Below are 21697 nucleotides of genomic sequence, written 5' to 3'. Positions count from 1 at the left end.
CCAATTACTGTGATTTATGAAGATACTATATTATGTCTGAATTCTGTCACCTGTTGAATTCTTGAGAAACATTAACCAGAATTTGGTTCAATCTGACAACGTTGAGACTGAGAACTGAACTTCCATGTAAAATTGAGGAACTGCAGTTTACGATGCTCAAGGTGTTAATCTTCGCTACCCAGTGACATCAGCAATTTTGTGAGACTTTTCTGTGAGACTCCTGTATCTAATGAGTTGAATGGTGTCCCAAAGGGTTTGATGGATGTTGTTGGAACACTATTCAAAGAACAAGCTTCCATTTTCCCAGACCTCAGTTCATACCACACATAAAAACATGGAATCCAATCTCTCTGCTGATTACTGAATGAGAACAAAAGGTTCTCTCCAGACCTAGCACCTATGTGTTTATTTTATTTTCATTTATTTTATAAGTTTTTACTTATTCTTTTGGTTATTTTACCTTGAAGTAAAAAGATTCAGCTCAGTGATTTTTGGAAGATGATTCAAGATACAACTCACTGGAGTTTGTATTCCCTGCAGTGACATGTCAGTGTGAGTTAACAACACAAAGACCACGGAAATAGGGGCAGGAGTAGGCCACTCAGCTTTTCACGCCCAGCCTCTCATTCAAATAGATCATGATTGATCTTTTACCTCGACCACACTTCACATAACTCATTATTCAAAGATTTCCTTAATATCCAAGAATCTATAGATCTCTGACTTTAAATTACTCAGTGACTGAACATCTACATCACTCTGCAGCACGGAATTTAAAATAAGATCATTTAATGAAGTAAATTATGTTTATCTCAGTTGTAAACAGCCAACTCCTTATTCTGAGGACTTTATAATTTTGTAAAATGAATGCTGACTCTGAAATACCAGTCATTCATTGTTTGAACTGTTTCATGCCACATGACCAACTATGTTGATCAGAAATTTAGTTAAAATCTTACAAGCTGCTCATTGTAGTCACCTCGATTCTGACTTGTACAGCACTAACAGTGAGTCAACCAGCCATCTCTCCCCATCCTTCATACTTTCAGTGGCGTTCATATTAATTGCAAATCATTAAAGATATGCTTCAGGGAAATGCATTTGAATCACACGTTAATAAACATACAAAGTGGAGATCAATCTTTGTGTTTCTGTGTGCCTCAGGCACCTCCAATAATGTGACCAATACCCACATGTGTAGAGTTATTGGTTTGAGGAGCTTGAATTTCCCTCCTCATCTACTCACATTCTCCCTTTGATTCAAACAATGATGAATGACCCAGATTTCACATTCCCAGTAAAATTCTTTAAATTTATTTTAATACTGTAAAAAGGCCTGTAAAATAAAACATCATTTTACCTGGATTCACAGCATTGATGAAATATGGCTGTCAGACTGTAGTAGTTGTGCTCCTATCAACACCTGAAACCACTGGTCACTGTATTAATCAAGAACCATTCACTCATCCAGGGAGCTGCCAATCAATAAATGCTCTCTACTTGTAATCTACAAATCAATCCAGCATATCAGTTCCTAAGTTTGACAATGGGATACACCCAAAATCTCTGGACAAGTTTTAAAGCTGAACAATATGGCCCTGAATCTCAGAAACACAGGAACAGGGAAAGAGCATTGAGACCTTAGAATGTTTCACCATTCAATGAGATCTGGGCTGTAGCCCAACTTCATAAACCTGCTTCTGACCCACTCCTTTGCTATCCTTTATCAACAGAAATGTATCAAGCTCAACTTTAAAATCATCAACTGATTTTGCAATACTATCATTTGTAGACCTGAGTTATAAACTCCTATCTACTTTTCTATGAAGAAAGGCTTTTTTCCAATTTCACACTAATGTCTGGCTCAAACTTTCAGACTATGTTCCTGAATTCAAGACTGCCCTCAGGCTGAAATAGACAGGCAGGAGGCTGGAAGAACACAGCAAGCCAGGCAGCATCAGGATATTTAGAAGTCAATGTTTCAGGTGTAGCCCTTCTTCAGGACTGGGCGTGGGTGTAGGGGCAGCTGCAGATAGAGGGGGTGGTGGGGCAAGGTGGTGAAAGGTGAAGACAGGCAGAGGGTACAACCTGGTTGGTCAATGGGAGGAATGAATACAGTTGGTGGCAGGGAGGAGTGGAATGGGGGAGGGGGTTGCGAGGGGCTGGGAAGGGAGTCAGGGGATGGAGGTTATTTGAAATTGGAGAACTTGAGGTTGAGTTCTCCGGGCTGTAGGCTTCCCAGGCGGAAGATCAGGTTTTGTTCCTCCAATCTGCCGTGTGGTTTGCTGTGGCAATGGAGGAGGCCAAAGGTGGTCATGTTGGAAAGGGAGTGGGAAGGAGAATTAAAATGGGCGGTGACTGGGAAGTCCGGTCGGCCCTTGCAGGCCTGGCTGAGATGCTCAGTGAGCTGTTCCCTAAGTTTACGTCGAGAGGACCACAGCGGGAGCACCTGATGCAGTAAATTAGGTTGGAAGGTTGAGGCTGAAATAGCTCCTCTTTCAATCTACCCTATCTTTTCCTCTTAATATCTTGAAAACTTTGATCAAATCATCCCTTAACATTCTAATTTCTGAGAAATTAAATCTGAGTTTGTGGAATTTCCTGTTGTTGTTTCCCCAGGTATTATTGTAGGAAATCTACGCTGCAGTGTCTCCTTCCTGAGGCATGGTGACTGAAACTGCTCAAGTGACTCTGGGTGTGTCCAATCCAAGGGTTGGTACAGTGAAGCAGCTCCAGCTAATTTCCTAAGCTGGTCACCTATTTGCCTTTAACTTTGTGTCAATTTCAATTGTTTCCTCATGTAAGTCTGGCAGAATGTAATGGAAACAGACAAGGGCCTTGGGTTCAGGAGAAGGGTCACTGAACTCAAAAGCGTTAACTCTGCTTTCCCTCCATTGATACTGCCAGACCTGCAGAGTTTCTCCAGCATTTTATGTTTTTCTTTCACATTTCCAGCAGTTCTTTCTTTTATTGTTATCTGGACTTCTCCAACTCTCCCCTGTAAGCAATAAAGCCTCTGTCTACTGCTTAATGAGCATAAGGCATCAGTGGTTCCCTATGAATGGAGTTCCTGGTTCCCAGCTCACAAGGCATCTGATTTATGAGTGATGAGACAAACTAGACTCTGGTAAGACATAACTGTGTTCCATCAGCCTTGTAACCTGCAGATAGCACATTTAGTTTTTGTTTAAAAAGTTCTGGCCTGGAACTATACACTGGAGGGGGATTGCATGGAGCATTGGACACGTAGCGCTGGAGCTCAAGGCCATCTTCCAGACTTGTGCTAATGAGTTAGGCTTCCAATTATCCCATAACATCCAGCAGCATCAATACAAATGGACATCCTGTGGTATCTCCGAGTGTAACAGCCATTAAGCACAAAGTTATTGACTGACCACTTATACATTTCCACTATACCCTCAATGAAACCTTCTAAATTAACATGCCATAACTTTCAGTGCTACAATAATGTTCAAGTAGGGGTTTGATCACCTCAGTTGGCTGGATGACTGGTTTGAGATACTGAATGTTGCCAACTGTGTGGGTTCACCTGTTGAGTTTACAATGAAGGACTCTCCTTCACAAACTCTCCCCTTATCTGAGGCATGGTGTCCCTCAGATTAAACCAACACCAGTCGAGCCTCTTTCTCTAATGACAGAACTGGCTCAAAGGTAGAAGACAGAGGGTGGTGGAGGAGAGTTGTTTTTCAGACTGGAGTAATGTGACCAGTGGAGTGCCACAAGGATTGGTGCTGGGTCCACTACTTTTCATCATTTAAGTAATGATTTATACTTGGATGGAAGTATAGTTCGTCGGTTTGCAGAGGACACCAAAATTGGAGGTATAGTGGACAGCGAAGAAGGTTCCTCAGATTACAACAGGATCTTGATTAGATGGGACAATGGGCTAAGGAGTGGCAGATGGAGTTTAATTTAGATAAATGTGAGGTGCTGCATTTTGGGAAAGCAAATCTCAACAGGACTTATACACTTAATGCTAAGGTCCTAAGGAGTGTTGCTGAACAAAGAGACCTTGGAGTGCAGGTTCATAGCTCCTTGAAAGTGGAGTCACAGGTAGATAGGGTAGTGAAGAAGGCGTTTTATGCTTTCCTTTATTGGTCAGAGCATTGAGTACAGGAATTGGGAGGTCATGTTGCAGCTGTACAGGTCATTGGTTAGGCCACTGTTGGAATATTGCATGCAATTCTGATCTCCTTCCTATTGAAAAGTTGTGAAACTTGAAAGGGTTCAGAAAAGATTTACAAGGATGTTGCCAAGGTTGGAGGATTTGAGCTATAGGGAGAAGCTGAACAGGCTGAAGTTGTTTTCCCTGGAGAACGGAGGCTGAGGGGTAACCTTATAGAGGTTATTAAATTCATGAGGGGCAAGGATAGGATTTTCCTGGGGAGTCCAGAACTAGAGGACATAGGTTTAGAGTGAGAGGGGAAAGATATAAAGAGACCTAAGGGACAAATTTTTTCACTCAGAGGGTGGTACGTGTTTGGAATGAGCTGCCAGAGAAGTGGTGGAGGCTGGTACAATTATAACATTTAAAAGACATTTGGATGGGTATATGAATAGGATGGGTTTGGAGGGATATGGGCTGGGTGCTGGTCCATTGGAGAAAAGGAGGAGGAGAGGGGACCTAATTGAGGTATACAAGATAATGAGAGGCATAGGTAGAGTCGATAGCCAGAGACTATTTCCCAGGGCAGAAATGGCTAAAATGAGGGGTCATAGTTTGAAGCTGGTTGGAGGAAACTATAGAGGGGATGTCAGAGGCAGGTTCTTTACACAGAAAGTTGTGAGAGCATGCAATGCGTTGCCAGCAGCAGTTGTGGAAGCAAGGTCATTGGGGACATTTAAGAGACTGCTGGACATGCATATGGTCACAGAAATTTGAGGGTGCATACACGAGGATCAATGGTTGGCACAACATTGTGGGCTGAAGGGCCTGTTCTGTGCTGTACTGTTCTATGTTTTATGTTCTATGTTCTCTAGGTGGGACTAGGTTGGGTTGGGATATCTGGTCGGCATGGATGGGTTGGACTGAAGGGTCTGTTTCCGTGCTGTACATCTCTATGCCTCTATGAATCTATGAGAGAGCAGTGCTATTGACTGGTAAGACTATGGTGAGTTTTAACTTTTATTATTCAAGTTTTAAAAAAAATACACATTCTATTGGGGATCCTTAGAATGTTCCAGGGATTCTGAATACTCACCTGCTTTTAGATTGCAACAAGAGCAGGTAAAACAGATTTTAACACATTTTGTGCACAACATTTGCCCGGTGATATATTTATTGTAAATGGTAAGAGTTGTGTTTAATGTTAATGCAAGAACAGAGACAGTTACCTTGAAACTGAATCCATATAAAACAAACTGCAAATGGTGAGACTCAGCAAAATCATGAAGTCTCACATTAAACAAAATGTTTCTGTTGCTGCATCAGAAAAATAGAGTCTCAGTGTCAGACCTTATTGTAGTTACTTATTCCAGACTTTAATCAGTGTTTGGTTTTTGAGTGCACCCCACTTTATGATCATAATAAAAAGCTTTCTGTTGAAATTGCAATAATTTTGCTTCATAAACCTCATGCGCTAATGATGAAACTAAGGAACCCTTATTGGCCCGCTGCCAATTTGAGATCATGACAGCCTGTTTAGTCTGTGGAACTCTCTTGATATCGGGATAGCTGTCAGCGTCCTTCTCGATGGAAAGATTAATGAGTGTACTGGTCATGTTTGCATGGTGCAGAATGGGGACTGAATTCTTTAACTGCCAGAATATGTCAGTCTCCTGATCTTAGCATGACAGGATCCTTGCTCTTTTTAAATTGAACCTATTGAACCAAGTTTAAATTTGCAATAATAATTTCTACCAACCGTCTATAAACAAATATTACTGACATTATTAAATATTTTTTGTAAGATCCTGGAAAGTACTTTTTCATCAAATTACTTGATCTTTCACTTCATTAATGATGACTGTTGAGCACAGTCAGAAAGGACAAGAAAATTTAACTATCAAGATGTTTCACTAAAAATTATTAATGGATTATATTCAACATGCACATTAAAAAATAATAAAAGTAAAACATTAAAACTCTCCTGCAGTGTAAATAAAACATTGCTTGCATTTGATTATAATTGTTTTTACTTATCAACATCAGGAATCATGATTCTACAGGACTGATTGTATTAGATCGATGCAACATCAATACTTATCTTTGGGAATAGTTATTTAATAAATGAAATTGTCCTTACTTTGCAAATAAAATAAAAAATGACTGCATAATTTCATGATAAACACATCCAGACATTTTTTTGTTCATTTAAGAGCATGTTACAAGAAAAAAACCCCACATTTCATGCATTTTGATGGGTGTGGTACATTTATTTAAATAGGTAAATCAGCATATTGATAGATGATCAATTTTAAACAGTTGACTATTAAAGTAAATACAAATGTCATGATGGGATGGTCACTTGTACTAAAGAACATAAGGAATAGAGGCAGGAGTTGACGAGATGGTCCCTTAAGTCTGTTCCACTATTCAAAAACAATCAGAAGACCATAACACCGAAGCAGAATTAGGCCACTCAGCCCATTGAGCCTGTTTCAACATTCAATAAGAACATGGCTGATCTAATGATCCTCATCTCTACTTTCCTGCCTATTCCCCATTACAAATTAAAATTCTATCTCAGCCTTGAATATACTTAATGATCCAGGCTCTACAGTTCTCGGTGGCAAAGAATTCCATGATATTCACTACCCTTTGAGTGAAGAAATTTCTCCTCGTCTCTGTCTTACATATTTCCCTGGAGCAGAGTATTCTGAAGGTTTATGACACTGTGAGAAGACAGCACCCCTCAACCGAGTTCTTAACGATTACCCCCTTATCCTGTGACTGTGCCCCAAGCCTTTAAATCTCCAGCTAAGGAAATAACACCAATAAGCTTCTTCAAATGTTGCATTTTTCAATGAAATTGCCTCTTATACTTAAGGATCACAGAGTACTTCACCAAATCTCTCATCACAGAAAAGTCCTCATTACAACAACTAATCTAATGAACCTTCAGTGTCACACCTCAAATGCAATTCTTTAAAGAAACAAAATGCTCCAGATATTGGAAATCTGAAATAAAACAGAAATGACTAGAGAAACACCACAATCCTGGGAGCATCTATGGAAAGAGACTGAGTTAATATTGCAGGTTCCTTTTGATCCCCATAGCATTCCTCAGATATAGAGACCAAACTCATGCATTATATTTCAAGTATAAGTGTTACCCAAGCCTCAGACAAGTGCAGCTACACTTAGTCATTAATCTACTCTTTGATTATCAACATTTCAAGCCTTACTAAAATGTTCACCTTTTCTACTTCTCAACCAAAATGAAATATATCCCATTGCTAAGATCTATTGTCAGTTCTGTTACCTAGCCTGACTCCACACTATCTCTAAATATCACCTGATGGAATTTACATTTGTAATGTTGTTACCACGGAGACTTGACTATTCCACCACTGAACCCTCAGATTTGCTCACTGTAAACCTGCAGTTATCCAAACCATGGCCGCCTACATGTTAACTTGCACCAAGTCTAGTTTCTCTATCACCTCTGTGCTTGGTGACCTAAATTGGCAACTAGCCAAGCAACACATTGATGTAAAATTTTAAATCTTTCCCCTCTTACCCTAAACCTAGCCCACAAGTTCTGGACTCCCTCACCCCAGGGAAAAGGCCTTGTCTGTCCTATCCATGCCCCCCATGATTTTGTAAACCTCTACAAGGTCACCCCTCAGTCACTGACACTCCAGGGAAAACAGCCCCAGCCTGTTCAGCCTCTCCCTATAGCTCAAATCCTCCAACCCTGGCAACATTCTCGTAAATCTTCTCTGAACCCTTTCAAGTTTCACAATATCCTTCCGATAGGATATGCGCAATATTCCAAAAGTGGCCTAACCATCATCCTGTACAACTGCAACATGATCTCCACCTCCTATACTCAATGCTCTGACTAACAAAGGAAAACATACCAAACACCCTTCTTTTGTTCCATCTTCTAAAATCAACAATTTCATATTTTCCCACATTATCTCACTTTGCTAACTTTTACCCACTGATATAACCTATCAATATCTCTCTGAAAACTACTTACATTCCTCTTGCAAGCTGCTTATCAGACTAACTTTGTATTGTCTGCAATTTGCCTATAGTACATACACATCCTTCCTCCAAGTCATTAAGATATATTGCAAACAGTTATGGTCCCAGCACTGATCCCTGTGGAACGCCACCTGTCACTCGTCACCAACCTCATCCCCACTGGCTGTTTCTTGCCCATGGGCCAATTCTATCCATGCCAATGTACTACCTTCAACACAGCAGGCTTACAACAAAACCTTTTGTGAGGCATCTTGTTGAAGCGTTTTGGAAGTTCAAATACAAACATCTACTGGTTCTCTTCTGTGCACTCTGGTTAAGACATCCTCAAAAATCTCTAATAAATTAATCAGACACAGTTTCCTTTTCATGAAGCTATGTTGGCTCTACTTGATTAGATTATGATTTTCCAAATGTTCTGCTGTTCCTTGTTTAACAATTGAATCTAATTCTTCTGCAACAACAGATGTTAAGCTAGTCAGCTTTTAGTTACCTGCTTTTGAATAGAGGAGTCACATTGGCAGTTTTCCAATCCTCCAGTATTTCTCCAGTATCTAAGGATTTTGGAAAATTACTACCAATGTATTGTCTATCTCTGTAGCTACCTCTTTTCCAATCTTTGGATGCAAGCCAGGGGACTTATCTGCCTTTAGCCCCATTAGTTTGGCTAGTGATGATGATGGTGCTTAATTCCTCCCCCCATCTTTTTTTGTGTTAATGGGATGTTTGAAGTATCTTTCATCGTAAAGACTGATGCGAAATATCTGTTTAACTCCTCTGCCATTTCCTTGCTCCAATATCCATCTCCCCCGATTAATTTTCTAAGGTGCCAATGGGTGCTTTGACCTCTCTCTTCATATATTTAAAGAAGCTCTTATTGTTACTTTTCTTATTCTTTCCAATTTGCCCTCAGAGTTTATTTTCCCTGTCCCCGTTATCATTTTAAATCTCCTTTGTTGGATTGTGGTATTGAAGCATCCAACATCTTTATTACAGCTGACTATGGTGTACAAACATTGGAATCATGGCGTGCATGCAACTGGGCTAACATTAAGCTATTAGATTGCGACAAAGCAGCATGAATCCACTCCCTGGGTTAAGGTGGAGTAGGAGATCCTTATGTCCTCTGTTCAGAGCTATGATACAGTAGGCTTGTTATGAGCATGTGTCTTAAAGGTCCACTAACATATTGACTATGAGACACAAGTGCCGAACTTCTTAAAGTTTTCCTTCAATGTTCACTACTGTTGATTTACCACAACATCCTTTAGTCTATTTACACAACTAATCACAGCCAGCTCCAGCTACGGACCTATACAATTTGTTTTGTTTAAGATTCTTGTTTTGAACTTACTTGACTTTCTAACCCATTTATTTGAAATGTCTCCTTTACGTTAATGAACACAGGAATTTGATAAGAATGTACATTGTGTTCACACAATATAGATACAATGTTTTAGTGCTGCAGTTGCAATAATAAGGCTTTGGACAGGAACTGGTTCACATGCAGGATGTCTTCTCGGCTTGAGAATATATTTAGCTTATTGGCAGCCCTTTGATAAAGACGCAAATAAAAAACAATGTCAGAGAGTTTTTGATAGTAAACTGTAAGAGGAATACATAATTACTGCACTGAATGAAGTTGTGAGTGTACAATAAATAGTTCATGATCTTGTTGCTTATTTCATGGACCACTCTAAGATGTGGTTTGATGCTTCAATGTGTTTTATCATACTGATAACCTCTGATATATAAAGCCTAGTGTTGCACTATGTTATCTTGGGGTGCCAACTTTGCTGAACTTTTTGTCATTAGAAATGAGCATGAAAAATGTTTGGGCAAAATTTAGTGTGAAAACTAATTGACTGAAAAATGCAGGGTTGATTAAAATGACTGCATTTCTGGCTTTGCTCTGAAACAGAAGTTGTGAGCAATTATTCTGCTGGAGAGGCTGAAGAGAACTGCAAAGGTTAACATTCAAGGTACATTTGGATGAATGCTGTAAAATTATCTAAGAGATGCTACCCCTTATTTCTTCATGGGCTCTGAATTTGTCTCGTATATACCTTAATGGTTGTTTTGTCGCTGTTGTAACGGCAGTTCAAGCTGGTCTCTTCAGACAAACTCAGACAAAACCATGGCATGGGTCCACCCTGTGAATCCTTGGGTATTGATGGCAATGAATATACCACATGAAAATGTAGTGCCAATTCTCTTGGGGCACACGGGAGAAGAGGATAGAGATTAGTGTTCAGTTTTTGAACATTGCAGCTGCTGAAAAGACTGTACGTGGAAAGTGAATGTGTATTTCATGATAGAGTTGACCTCTGCGTCTTGTGGAATTTTCCAGCCCTAATCAGTAACTTGATCTTCCCCACATGTAGTCAATGCAGCAGGGTTATAGGTTGAGATTGAGAACAGAAAGTCAAAGGACCAATCTGAAATGATGCTGTTACTGCTTTGGAACTTCCTGATTTGGAATAAGTGCCAGTTTTGAATGATAGCTCTCACCTGTATCTAAAATGGATATGCAAAATAACTGGACTTGGGAATTTGGTCAGGTTCAGCTGAGGTTAAGTTGGAAAATTGTGAAGAGCGTACTGCCTGACTGATGATGGAGTAGCAATGGTGCAGGAGATGGAGATCATTATAAATCAGTGCTTTTCATCCCATTCATGCAGCACTATGGAAGCTGCCAAGTAATAGATCCCCATTCTCCCAGCTCTGTGAACAGCAGCTGTAATTGGCCAGGATCCAGAAACATGTTGGCAAGGAAACTGATGGCTTTGGCAAAAAAAGCAGAAGGCAAAATATTCAAGATACTCAATAAATGAATAAATGCAAAGAGTCACAACAAAACCCTTGAATGTTCAGTGAAACATTAGTGACCGATTTAGCAATTGATCCAAAAACACATTTTGTCTTGAAGTCATCAGGACAATTTGCAAGAATACCAGTGCAATGAAAAAATATATCACTGAGAAAATAGATCTGGGGCTCCCTTATGACTGTCTACCATCTGTTTACGATTACTGGTCAATGTTCATATTAGAATTCCTACATTTCCATGCATTTTAAGATTGGGCTTACCAGCAACCTCATAAATAGGTACCAAGCCCGAAACGTTGACTCTCCTGCTCCATGGATGCTGCCTGTCCTGCTATGCTTTTTCAGCACCACACTTTTTAACTCCTCTATGTTCACTATTGAAGCTGTCATATCTGCTACATAATACGTTTGTGAGAAGATTTGTAGCTCAGGTGCTCGTTGTTGTGGTTCTGTTCACCGAGCTGGGAATTTGTGTTGCAGATGTTTCATCCCCTGTCTAGGTGACATCCTCAGTGCTTGGGAGCCTCCTGTGAAGCGCTTCTGTGATGTTTCCTCAGGCATCTGTAGTGGTTTGTATCTGCCACTTCCGATTGTCAGTTCCAGCTGTCCACTGCAGTGGCTGATATATTGGGTCCAGGTCAATATGTTTGTTGATAGAATCTGTGGATGAGTGCCATGCCTCTAGGAATTCCCTGGCTGTTCTCTGTTTGGCTTGTCCTATAATAGTAGTGTTGTCCCAGTCAAGTTCATGTTGCTTGCAAACAGAGAACAGCCAGGGAATTCCTAGAGGCATGGCACTCATCCACAGATTCAATCAATAAGCACATTGACCTGGACCCAATATACCGGCCACTGCAGCAGACAGCTGGAACTGACAACCGGAAGCAGCAGATACAAATCACTATAAATGCCGGAGGAAACATCACAGAAGCGCTTCACAGGAGGCTCCCAAGTACTGAGATGTCACCTAGACAGGGGACGAAACATCTGCAACACAAATTCCCAGCTCGGTGAACAGAACCACAACAACTGCTAGATAATAGCTACCCTGATCACATTATTTCTTGACTGATATCACACAAAGTTATGAACAGGCACAAGGCCATCATATTTGGTCCTGAAAAGAGTCCATTCTTTCTCTGATTATGTAGGAAGATCAAACTGGATGTTTCAGGGTGTTACTCTGCAGGAGCAACGCAAGTGGGTTCATCATTCACGAGATGTTGCCATCGAGCCAGGGCAATATTCTGCTTGTCATACAGAGGAGTAATGTGGTATAGGATTTTCAGCACTTGTGTAATACTAGTGATGTGGACTGTACATTGTAGAATCTGGTGGATCATATCTCTTCAGCTGATCATAACAGGCAAGGTAATGACTGGATCCAATCATGAAGCACTTGCAAAACTCTCAAAACATTAAACATTAAATATGATTCTGTGATTGGACAACATTTGCTAATCGATTTGAGTGTGCAAAGAATTCTGCAGATAATCAATTGGGATTATCAGTTGTGTTTGCAGTGTGACAGTTGTACATACAGGATGCTGCATACATTAGGACAGGGCCCAGTTCCTAACAGATGGAGAGAACAGTCAGATACATTGTGAGTGGTTCTAAACATTACAGATGGCAGCCATTCTCTGGTTCATTTCTCAGGGATGAACCTTCACCAATTTGAGTCAAACTGCCTGGTTTAAAATTTAAACAATACTTGGCAGTTAACTGCCAGTCATCATCTAATTGGGTCATTGTCCATGGAAATAATTCCACCAATCTGAGTCAACTTGCCAACCAATCAAAACTCTTGTCCTGTACTGTATAACTATTATTTTCCATTTGTTTTGCATTTTTTGCAAATTGTCCTGGTGAATGCAAGATGAAAATCTTTGATGAAATGTGTCTTTTATCAGCAATACTCAAGTTCTGTACTACCAACTATTTAATTGCTTCAAAACAGGATGATGTGGAGGCGCTACTGTTGGACTGGGGTGGACAAGGTCAGAAGTCACATGACACCAGGTTATAGTGCAATGGGTTTATTTGAAATCACAAGCTTTCAGGGCTTCACTTCACCTGATGAAGGAGCAGTGCTCCGAAAGCATGTGATTTCAGATCAATCTGTTGTTGTGTAACCTCTGACGCAAAACAGGATGGGTCTACTCCCCTCATCATTTGTTCATTTTATATGATGGGGAGGGGTGGTGGGGGGCAGAATAGGATGGAACCCTCCAATAAATTACATAATTCAGTGTGAGACTCTACTGAATGTCTGCAGAATGATTCCTACACATTCCAAAAATGATGTCTTAAGTAGTTGGATCATCAAAACAACTTAATTAAATTTATCCTGTTGCTTTTCAAATGGGATGGAAAAATATAGTCTCTGAAATGTTAGTAAATAACTTTAGATTTCATACTTACCAAGGTAGGACATCAATTACCGACCACTTCCATTATCTGACCTCAGCTTTGAATGCTCATAGTCCAAGTACCCCTGATCTTCAGGGTAGGAGGAGTTCATGTTTAATGCTCTCGCATAAATCCTGGGGCCATACACAATTTGGTTCAGTTGTCATATCCTTGGCAGTTCAATAATTTGCTGGCATTCACGTTCTGTGTTCAAAGAGGGTTCCAGTAATCTTAGGAGAAAGTGAGGACTGCAGATGTTGGAGATCAGTGTCAAGAGTGTGGTGCTGGAAAAGCATAGCAGGTTGGACAGCATCTGAGGAGCAGGAGAATCAATGTTTTGGGCATAAGCCCTTCATCAGGAATCATCCAGTAACCTTAGAAGTGAATCTCCAGTTTAGGGCATCAAAATTGAGTCTAATCTTGCTCTTATTTGACATTTGTACATGGACAGGGGTCAGTGGATATCAATCTACCCAACAACCAACCTTTTACTTTCACAACTGAAAGTAACTCCCCACAGGATAGAATGTTAAACTTGTAAGATTGTGTTCTTATCCTTTTACACATAAGGCCCTTCTTTACCTCTATTTCTTGCCCAAATGACTTTAAATTCTTTCCTTTTTCTCTTGCTACCTCAACTCTTTATTTCTCTATCCCATTTCGTGCCACACTTTACTTATATCTCTCACTTATGTGTGAATGAAGTTTTATTTTCTACCTGGTAAAAACAATGACTGCAGATGCTGGAAACCAGATTCTGGATTAGTGGTGCTGGAAGAGCACAGCAGTTCAAGCAGCATCCAAGGAGCAGCGAAATCGACGTTTCGGGCAAAAGCCCTTCACTATCTGTCTGTCCATTTCACAAACCCATCTCTGACTCTCTGATATCTTTTACAATCTTCCTTGTTGATTTTCAAAACTATTTTATGTGTAACCAGTTAATTTTGATCTCCCTGTACCCTTCTCTAAATCATTTATATACATGAGGAACAAAAGTGAATATTGTACTGGCCCTGGAACTCACCACGTCCATTTTTTTCCTAATCTGAGCCATCTTTATCTAACCTGATTAGTAATTTCACGTCACATCAGGATGTACCATTCAGCTCCAAGTTACCTAATAAGATTATGGCTGATGTGATTATTCGCATTCCAATCTACTCTGAAGAGAACCTTTTTCCCTCTTCTTTATCAAGAATCTACTAAAGTCTACCAATCACTTTTTATGATGCTGCTTTGTTCAATCTTATAGAGAGCTTTGATTTTTTGGAGTCAAAGTCTGGAGACTTTAACAAGGGATAGTTTTAATGAGAGATGAAATTATAGCAGGATCATCAGATAGGATTATATAGGCTGACCTGAAGAGCAAAAAAAAAGAGCAATCACTGTCCTAAGAGTGCACTAAAGATTCCCAAAATAATAATGTGGAATTTCAACTCCCTGAATATTCAACTAGAATGGAATAAGTGTGAAAGGTACAGAGGAAGCAAAATTTTTTAAATGCTTTCAGGAACAGCTTGATATGGTTGTACATAGCAAGTCCAACAAAACACGATGCAATTCCACAAATAGTGTTAGGCAACACAGCTGACAGGATGTAAACGATGATGCGGAGGTGCTGGTGTTGGACTGGGCTGGACAAAGTTAACAATCACACAACACCACGTTATAGTCCAACAGATTTATTTGGAAGTACAAGCTTTTGGAGCACTGCTCCTTCATCCGGTAGCTGAGCAACAGGATCATGAGACACAGAATTTATCGCAAAAGATTACAGTGTCATGCAACTGAAATGATATATTGAACAAACTTAAATTGTTGTTATGTCTTTCATCTTCTAGAATGGGTTGCAGGTTTTGGTTCATTAATATGTAAATCCCACAACTTCTTTTAAGTCACATTCTTGAGATAACTTAAGGTTTTATAAAAAAGGTGACATCTCAGCTCAGGCAATGCATTAAAGGTGTGAGCTTAGAGTCTGTATCCCAGTCTTGAGTCAGACTGGTTCTACTTCCAAAGTTGAAATTTATAAAATATCACATGGATTGACTGCCTGCAGACTGTGCGTTTTTTCAGAAAAATAGAATGCATCTGCAAATATAATTCTGAAAATGCAAATTCACTGCATAGACTTATATGTGTGTATGTGTCAATGAGAGACAGAGAAAGCGAGAGAGAGAGAGAATGTGTGCATGTGAGTATGAGTGCACATAAGAGAGTGTGTGTTTGTGTGTGCATGCTTGTTAGAGTGTGTGTATAAGCCTGTGAGAGAATGTGTGCTTCAGTATGAGTGTAGGGTGTTTATGGGGGCAGATACATTCTATTTTGCTCAAAAAATGCACAATCTACCGGCAGTCAAGGCAGGCAGCCATTACGTGTAATATTTTATAAAGTCCACTTTGGAAATAGAACCAGTCTGATTCAAGATTGGGATACAGACAGACTCTAACATCTTCAATGCATTGTCTGAACTGAGATGTCACCTTAAGTTATCTCAAGAATGTAACTTAAAAGAAGTTGTGGGATTTACATATTAATGAACTGAAAGCTGCAACCCATTCTAAAAGATGAAAGACTTAATAACAATCTAGGTTTGTTCAATATATCATTTTAGTTGCATGAGACTGCAACCTTTTGCTATAAATTCTGTGTCCTACGATCCTGCTCCACAGCTATCTGATGAAGGGACAGCGCTCCGAAAACTAGTGCTTCCAAATAAACCTGTGGACTATAACCTGGTGTTGTGTGATTTTTTTTTACTTTGTCCACCCCAGTCCAACACCAGTTCCTCCACATTAAGGGGAATGGATAGAGAGCTGCAGCAGGTGTTCAGGTAGAGGATCAGCCATGGTCATGTTGAATGGCAGAGCAGGCTCAATGGGCCAAATGGCCTGCTTCTATTTCCTAGCCTGTGTTTGGATATGGTTCTTAATGAATGCTTTGCATCTGCTTTCACAAAGGAGAGGATTATTCAAATATTGTAACTGGGAAGGGGTGGGAATATTAAATAGTTCGACAACCTTGAAAATGGATGAATCTTGACTCCCACCCAGATGGTACGTGCAAAACTGCTCAAAGAAGCAAAAAAGATCGTGGGGACATCGAGCACCATTTTCCAATCCCTGGTGCTTAAGGGCTGGAAAACAGCTTGCATTTTATTAAAGTTTAAAAAATAAGAAGGAATAAAGCTAGTAATTGCAGCCTAACCACAGCAATGGGATAAGTAGTGGAAAAAAGTCTGAGGAGAAGGATAAAACCTCATTAAGACAGACAGATTAATCAAAGACCAGCGTGGATTTATGACATGAAGATCCTGTCTGACTAACATAACTGAATTTTTGAAGAAGTGAAAAGGGGTCAAGATGAAGAGTGTATTTGATGTGGTCTACATGGATTTCAGTAAAATTTATGATGAAGCCCCAAACGTCAGACCAGTCATGATCTAATGCCCATGGGATCTAAGGCAAAGTAGTGAGTTGGATTTAAAATTGACCTGGAGGCAGGGAGTAAACAGTAATAATTGATAGATGTTTTTGTAATTGGAAGGCTGGTTACAGTGAGGTTCCACGTGACTTAGTAGTAGGGTACTTGTTTTTTGTGAGGTATGCAGTTGATTTTGATTTGAAATGCAGTGGATATATAAATGTAATAGGTATGATCAGAAATTTGTCGTCAATTCAAAAATTTGCACAGTGGCTGATTGGAAAATACAACGCTGCAGACTGTAGGAAGCTATCAGAGTGTCAGGGGTTTGAAGCAGTGTCAAACAGAGTCTAATCCTAGATACAATGGCTGAGAGAGCTTATGGAATACTTGCATACATCAGCCAAGATATAAAATATAAGGTGTGAGTTGATAAGAGCCCACATAGGTAGAATCATAGAATCCCTCCAGTGCAGAAAGTATCCTAACCCCACATTTTCCATGGCTAATCCACCTGGCCTGCATATCCCTAGACACGACAGGGCAATTTAGCACAGCCAATTTGTACAGTGGGAGGAAACCAGAGCACTGAGTATGAACCAACACAGACACAAGAAGAACAAGTAAACTCCACACAGACAGCCACCAGACACTGGAATCAAACCCAGGTCCCAGGCACTATGAGGCAGCAGTGCTAACCACTGAGCCACTGTAGAGGAGAATTGGCTCATGAGCAGGAATCAGTGAGTGGAGATAAGGGGTTCTTAATTAGTTTTGGGTTCCATGACCAACGATATTCCACAGGGATCAGTGCTGTAACCACACTGCTTACAAAATATATTAATGACTGCGAGGAAGGAAGTAAATTTGTAGGCGACACTAACATTGGTGGGCAGGCAGGTTGCAAGATGGATAGAAACAATGTACAAATAAATATTGATAGGTTGTGCAAGAAGTTGGATAATAGAGGTTAATGTGGGAAAATGTAAAGTTGGAAATTTTGATTATTATTTACATGGAGAAAAAATGCAACACAAAGGGATTTGGGGAAACTTGTACACAAAACACTGAAAGCTAGCACACAGGGGCAGCAGGTAATCAGGAAGGGTCATGGAAATTTGGCCCTTATTTTGAGGGATTTGGAGAGTAGGGAGCTAAAAGACCCTTCATTGTTCTATCAAAACAGGAAAGCTTGTTATTTTCTTGCATGTGTGCATTTAAGAAGTATCTTGAACCCCTTTATCCCCCAACACTTCAACCTCCCCCCCCCACCCCCACAAACTATTGCATAAAACCTGCCCCCTCCACACTCTGAAGAAAAGTCATCTAGACTTGAAATATTAGCTTGCTTTCCCTCCATGGATACTGCCTGACCCACTGTGAGCTCCAGCACATTTTGCTTTCAGTATAAATTCATACATCTGCAATAATTTGCTCATATCTTGAATTTTCTGGCCTGATTACTCAATGCTACTCCATTTCATGGTGGTGCTGTAATTGACATTACAAAGTTACCAATGCTGACAATGACTGTCACAAAGGCTCAGGAGAACTGGAAATCACGAGGAGCTAAGCAGAAACATGGCTGTTTGGAAAATCCTGATTTTTCATTCCCTTGCAATAATAGAACTGTCATCCATAGCTTGTTCTGCATTGGTTTAATAATCAAAAACTCATCATCTTAAAACAAGCACCATTCCTTTTTACCCAGAGATGTCTGCAAATAGATGTCAGAAGAAAACAAATAGAGGGAGGTGAGCACAAACATCATGACAAATTGAAATTCAAAAGACAGTTTGTAACACATGTGATGCACTTACTGAAATAATTGTAATTTAATTTTAATCTTTATTATATTGTAAGCACTGATTGCCACTAGTATAATCGAATTGTTATGAAGACATTAAACAGTGGCATACATCCAAAGAACTATATGATTATATAGTTTATGTGTAAAACTGAAATGATGTTTTGTCTTCCCTCTGGGCCAATCTGTAATTATACAAAGTACAATAAAAAGATAATTGTATGGAGAAATACCACATCAATGGGAAAGTGGGAAGCAACTTTAAACACAATACCAAACTTTTCGGATTTGGTGAAGGGATGACCAGTGTTCCTGCTATTTTTCAATTGGACACAGTTCTCAATGATAGAATTCTTGTGGTGCAGAAAGAGACCATTTGGCCCTTTGTGTCTGTGCTGGCTCTCCACATTAGTATTTCACTTAATACCTTTTCCTGTCTTTCCTTCATAAACCTGAGTTTTGTTCCTTTACAAATAATAGTTTATTTTCCATTTTATGCCTTGATTGAAACTGCCTCCACCACACCCTCAGACAATGCTTCCCTGACTCAGTTGCTATATGAGAAAGTTTTGCTTCATGTCTCTTGAACTTGCATTCTTGCAAAAAGTCCTGATGAATGATAGATGAAAAGCTTTGACAAAATGTGTCTTTTCTCAGCAAGATAAAAGCTTTTGCACCTTTTGCTTCATATATCAATTATTTTAAATCTGTGCCCCCTCATTCTTAATCCTTTCATGAAACATAGAAAATGAGAGCTGAAGCAGGCCATTCAGCCCTGTGAGCCTGCTACATGATACAGTTGGATTATGGCTAATCATCCAACTCCATCCCCATTCCTGCTTTCTCCTTAAAACCATTGATCCCTTTAACCCATGAACTCTATCTAACGCCTTCTTGAAAATGTTCAATGTTTTGACCTCAACCGTTTTCTGCAACAGAGAATCCTACAGGTTCACCACTCTCTGGATGAAGACATTTATCTTCATCTCATTCCTAAGTTGCCTGGTTCATATCCTGTGGTCCCTGGCTCTGGACCCCTGAGATATGGTGAACATTTTCTCTGTTTAGTCTGGACAGATTACTCATGATTTCAAACAGATCTCCTCTCAGGTTTCTCCATTCCATGGAAAAGAGCCCTTACTTCTCCAACCTATCTTTATAACAAAAATTAATCTTCCTTGGAACCATTTTCATTAATCTTTTTGCATGTTCTCGAAAGGTTTCCCATTTTTTCTTAAAAGTATTATGCCCAGAACTGGATGCAATTCTCCTGCCAATGACAGAATTGACATGTACTCCACACAAATCAACACACCCTTCTCAGACCCTGTCACTAAGTGTCAGCATCCAATTTTTAGAAACAAATAGCATGTTTTTTTTGTTCTCATTGCTAATTGTCTTTTTACCAAGGCTCTTCTGTCAATCATAGTTCAATCAGTAGCATATTCACATCTGAGTCCCATGGATGTCGGTTGAAGTCCATTTCCTGGGCTTGAGCACAAAAAACAAGGCTGACCCTTTATTGCATTTACTGAAGGAATACTGGACCATTGGAGGTGTTGTTTTGAGATGTGAAATTACATTAAAGTCATTTGTAAACTCACAGATCAATGTGAAAGATCCCATGGCACTACTTCAGAGAAATGCAGAGGAGTTATGCCTCCTGACCTGGTCAATTCTTCTTTCTGTCCATCAACATTACAATCATGGTCAAGATCCCATCAATGTTTGAGGGAGTTTACTGCACGCAACTTTTGTATTCACTCACTGGCTGGCCAACATTTATTTCCCATCCCTAATTCCCCTGAAGAAGGTGGCAGTAATCTGCCATCTTGAACTGCTACAGTCCATGTGCTGTAGGGTGACCCACAATGCCCTTAGGGAGGGAATTCTAGGATTTTAACCTAGTGACACTGAGGGAACGGTGATATATTTCTAAGTCGGGATGGTGAGTGGCTTGGAAGAAAACTTGCAGGGGGTGCCCTTGACGTCCAGGTGGAATTGGTTGTGTTGGGAAGGTGCTGTATGGGAGACCTTGGTGAGTTTCTGTAGTGCACCTTGTACATGGTAGACACTGCTGCTGAGTGTTGGTGGTAGAGGGAGTGGATGTTTGTGGATGTGATGCCAATCAAGTGCTGCCTTGCTCTGGAAGATGTTTTGCTTTTTGAGTGCTGTTGGAACTACACCCATCCAGGTAAGTGGGGAGTATTCCACCTCCTGACTTGTGCCTTGCAAATGCTGGACAGGCTTTGGGGAGTCAGGAGATGAGTTATTTGTCTGTCACATTTCTCACATTAAAATAGTGACTAGAACTTCAAAGTACTTAATTGATGACTATCTTCCTTTGGGGTGTCCCTACCTAGTGGAAGGTGCTCTGTAATTAAATGCCTTCTTCATTTAATGAAATTGTATGTTTAGTTGGGCCCCTGTCTGATTGAAGGAACATATCTACTGATTTCTGTTCTGGATGCCAAAAATGCCTTTATCTTTTAGCTGTAGCACAAGGACAGCACCTCTCTGATTTCTCCACATCTTTTGCTCTTCTCCACTTGCTCCTAAGAATATACTTTCATTTGCAGTCAGCAGTTGGCTACAGGATATTATATTCCTCATGTCAGCTAAAGAAAAGACCCCCTCCCCCAGGACCTTCTGCCTGAATTCGGTAGCTGCATGTGAGGTTCCAATATCACCACTGGAAATTTGTTGGCCTGACTGCCCAGAAGGACAAAAAGCAAAAAAATAATGTAATATTTGGAAATAAACACAGTGGTCATATTGTATCACTGTATGATATGAAAGAAGTCAGACCATTTCTGGAGAAGTAAGAGCAGGATGGTGGTTCAGTGGTTAGCACTGCTGCCTCACAGCACCTGGGATGCAGGTTCAATTCCAATCTCGGGTGACTGTCTGTGTGGAGTTGGCATGTTCTCCCTGTGTCTGTGTGGGTTTCCTCCGGGTGCTCTGGTTTCCTCCCACAATCCAAAGATGTGCAAGTTAGAGGAATTGTACATGCTAAATTGCCCATAGTGTTCAAGGATGTGTAGGTTAGGTGC

This window comes from Chiloscyllium plagiosum, unplaced genomic scaffold (genome assembly GCF_037043375.1).
Source record: "Chiloscyllium plagiosum isolate Xiang-an unplaced genomic scaffold, Cpla_swu_hap1 HiC_scaffold_30, whole genome shotgun sequence".
NCBI lineage: Eukaryota > Metazoa > Chordata > Chondrichthyes > Orectolobiformes > Hemiscylliidae > Chiloscyllium > Chiloscyllium plagiosum.
Note: the sequence above shows the minus strand (reverse complement) of the source record.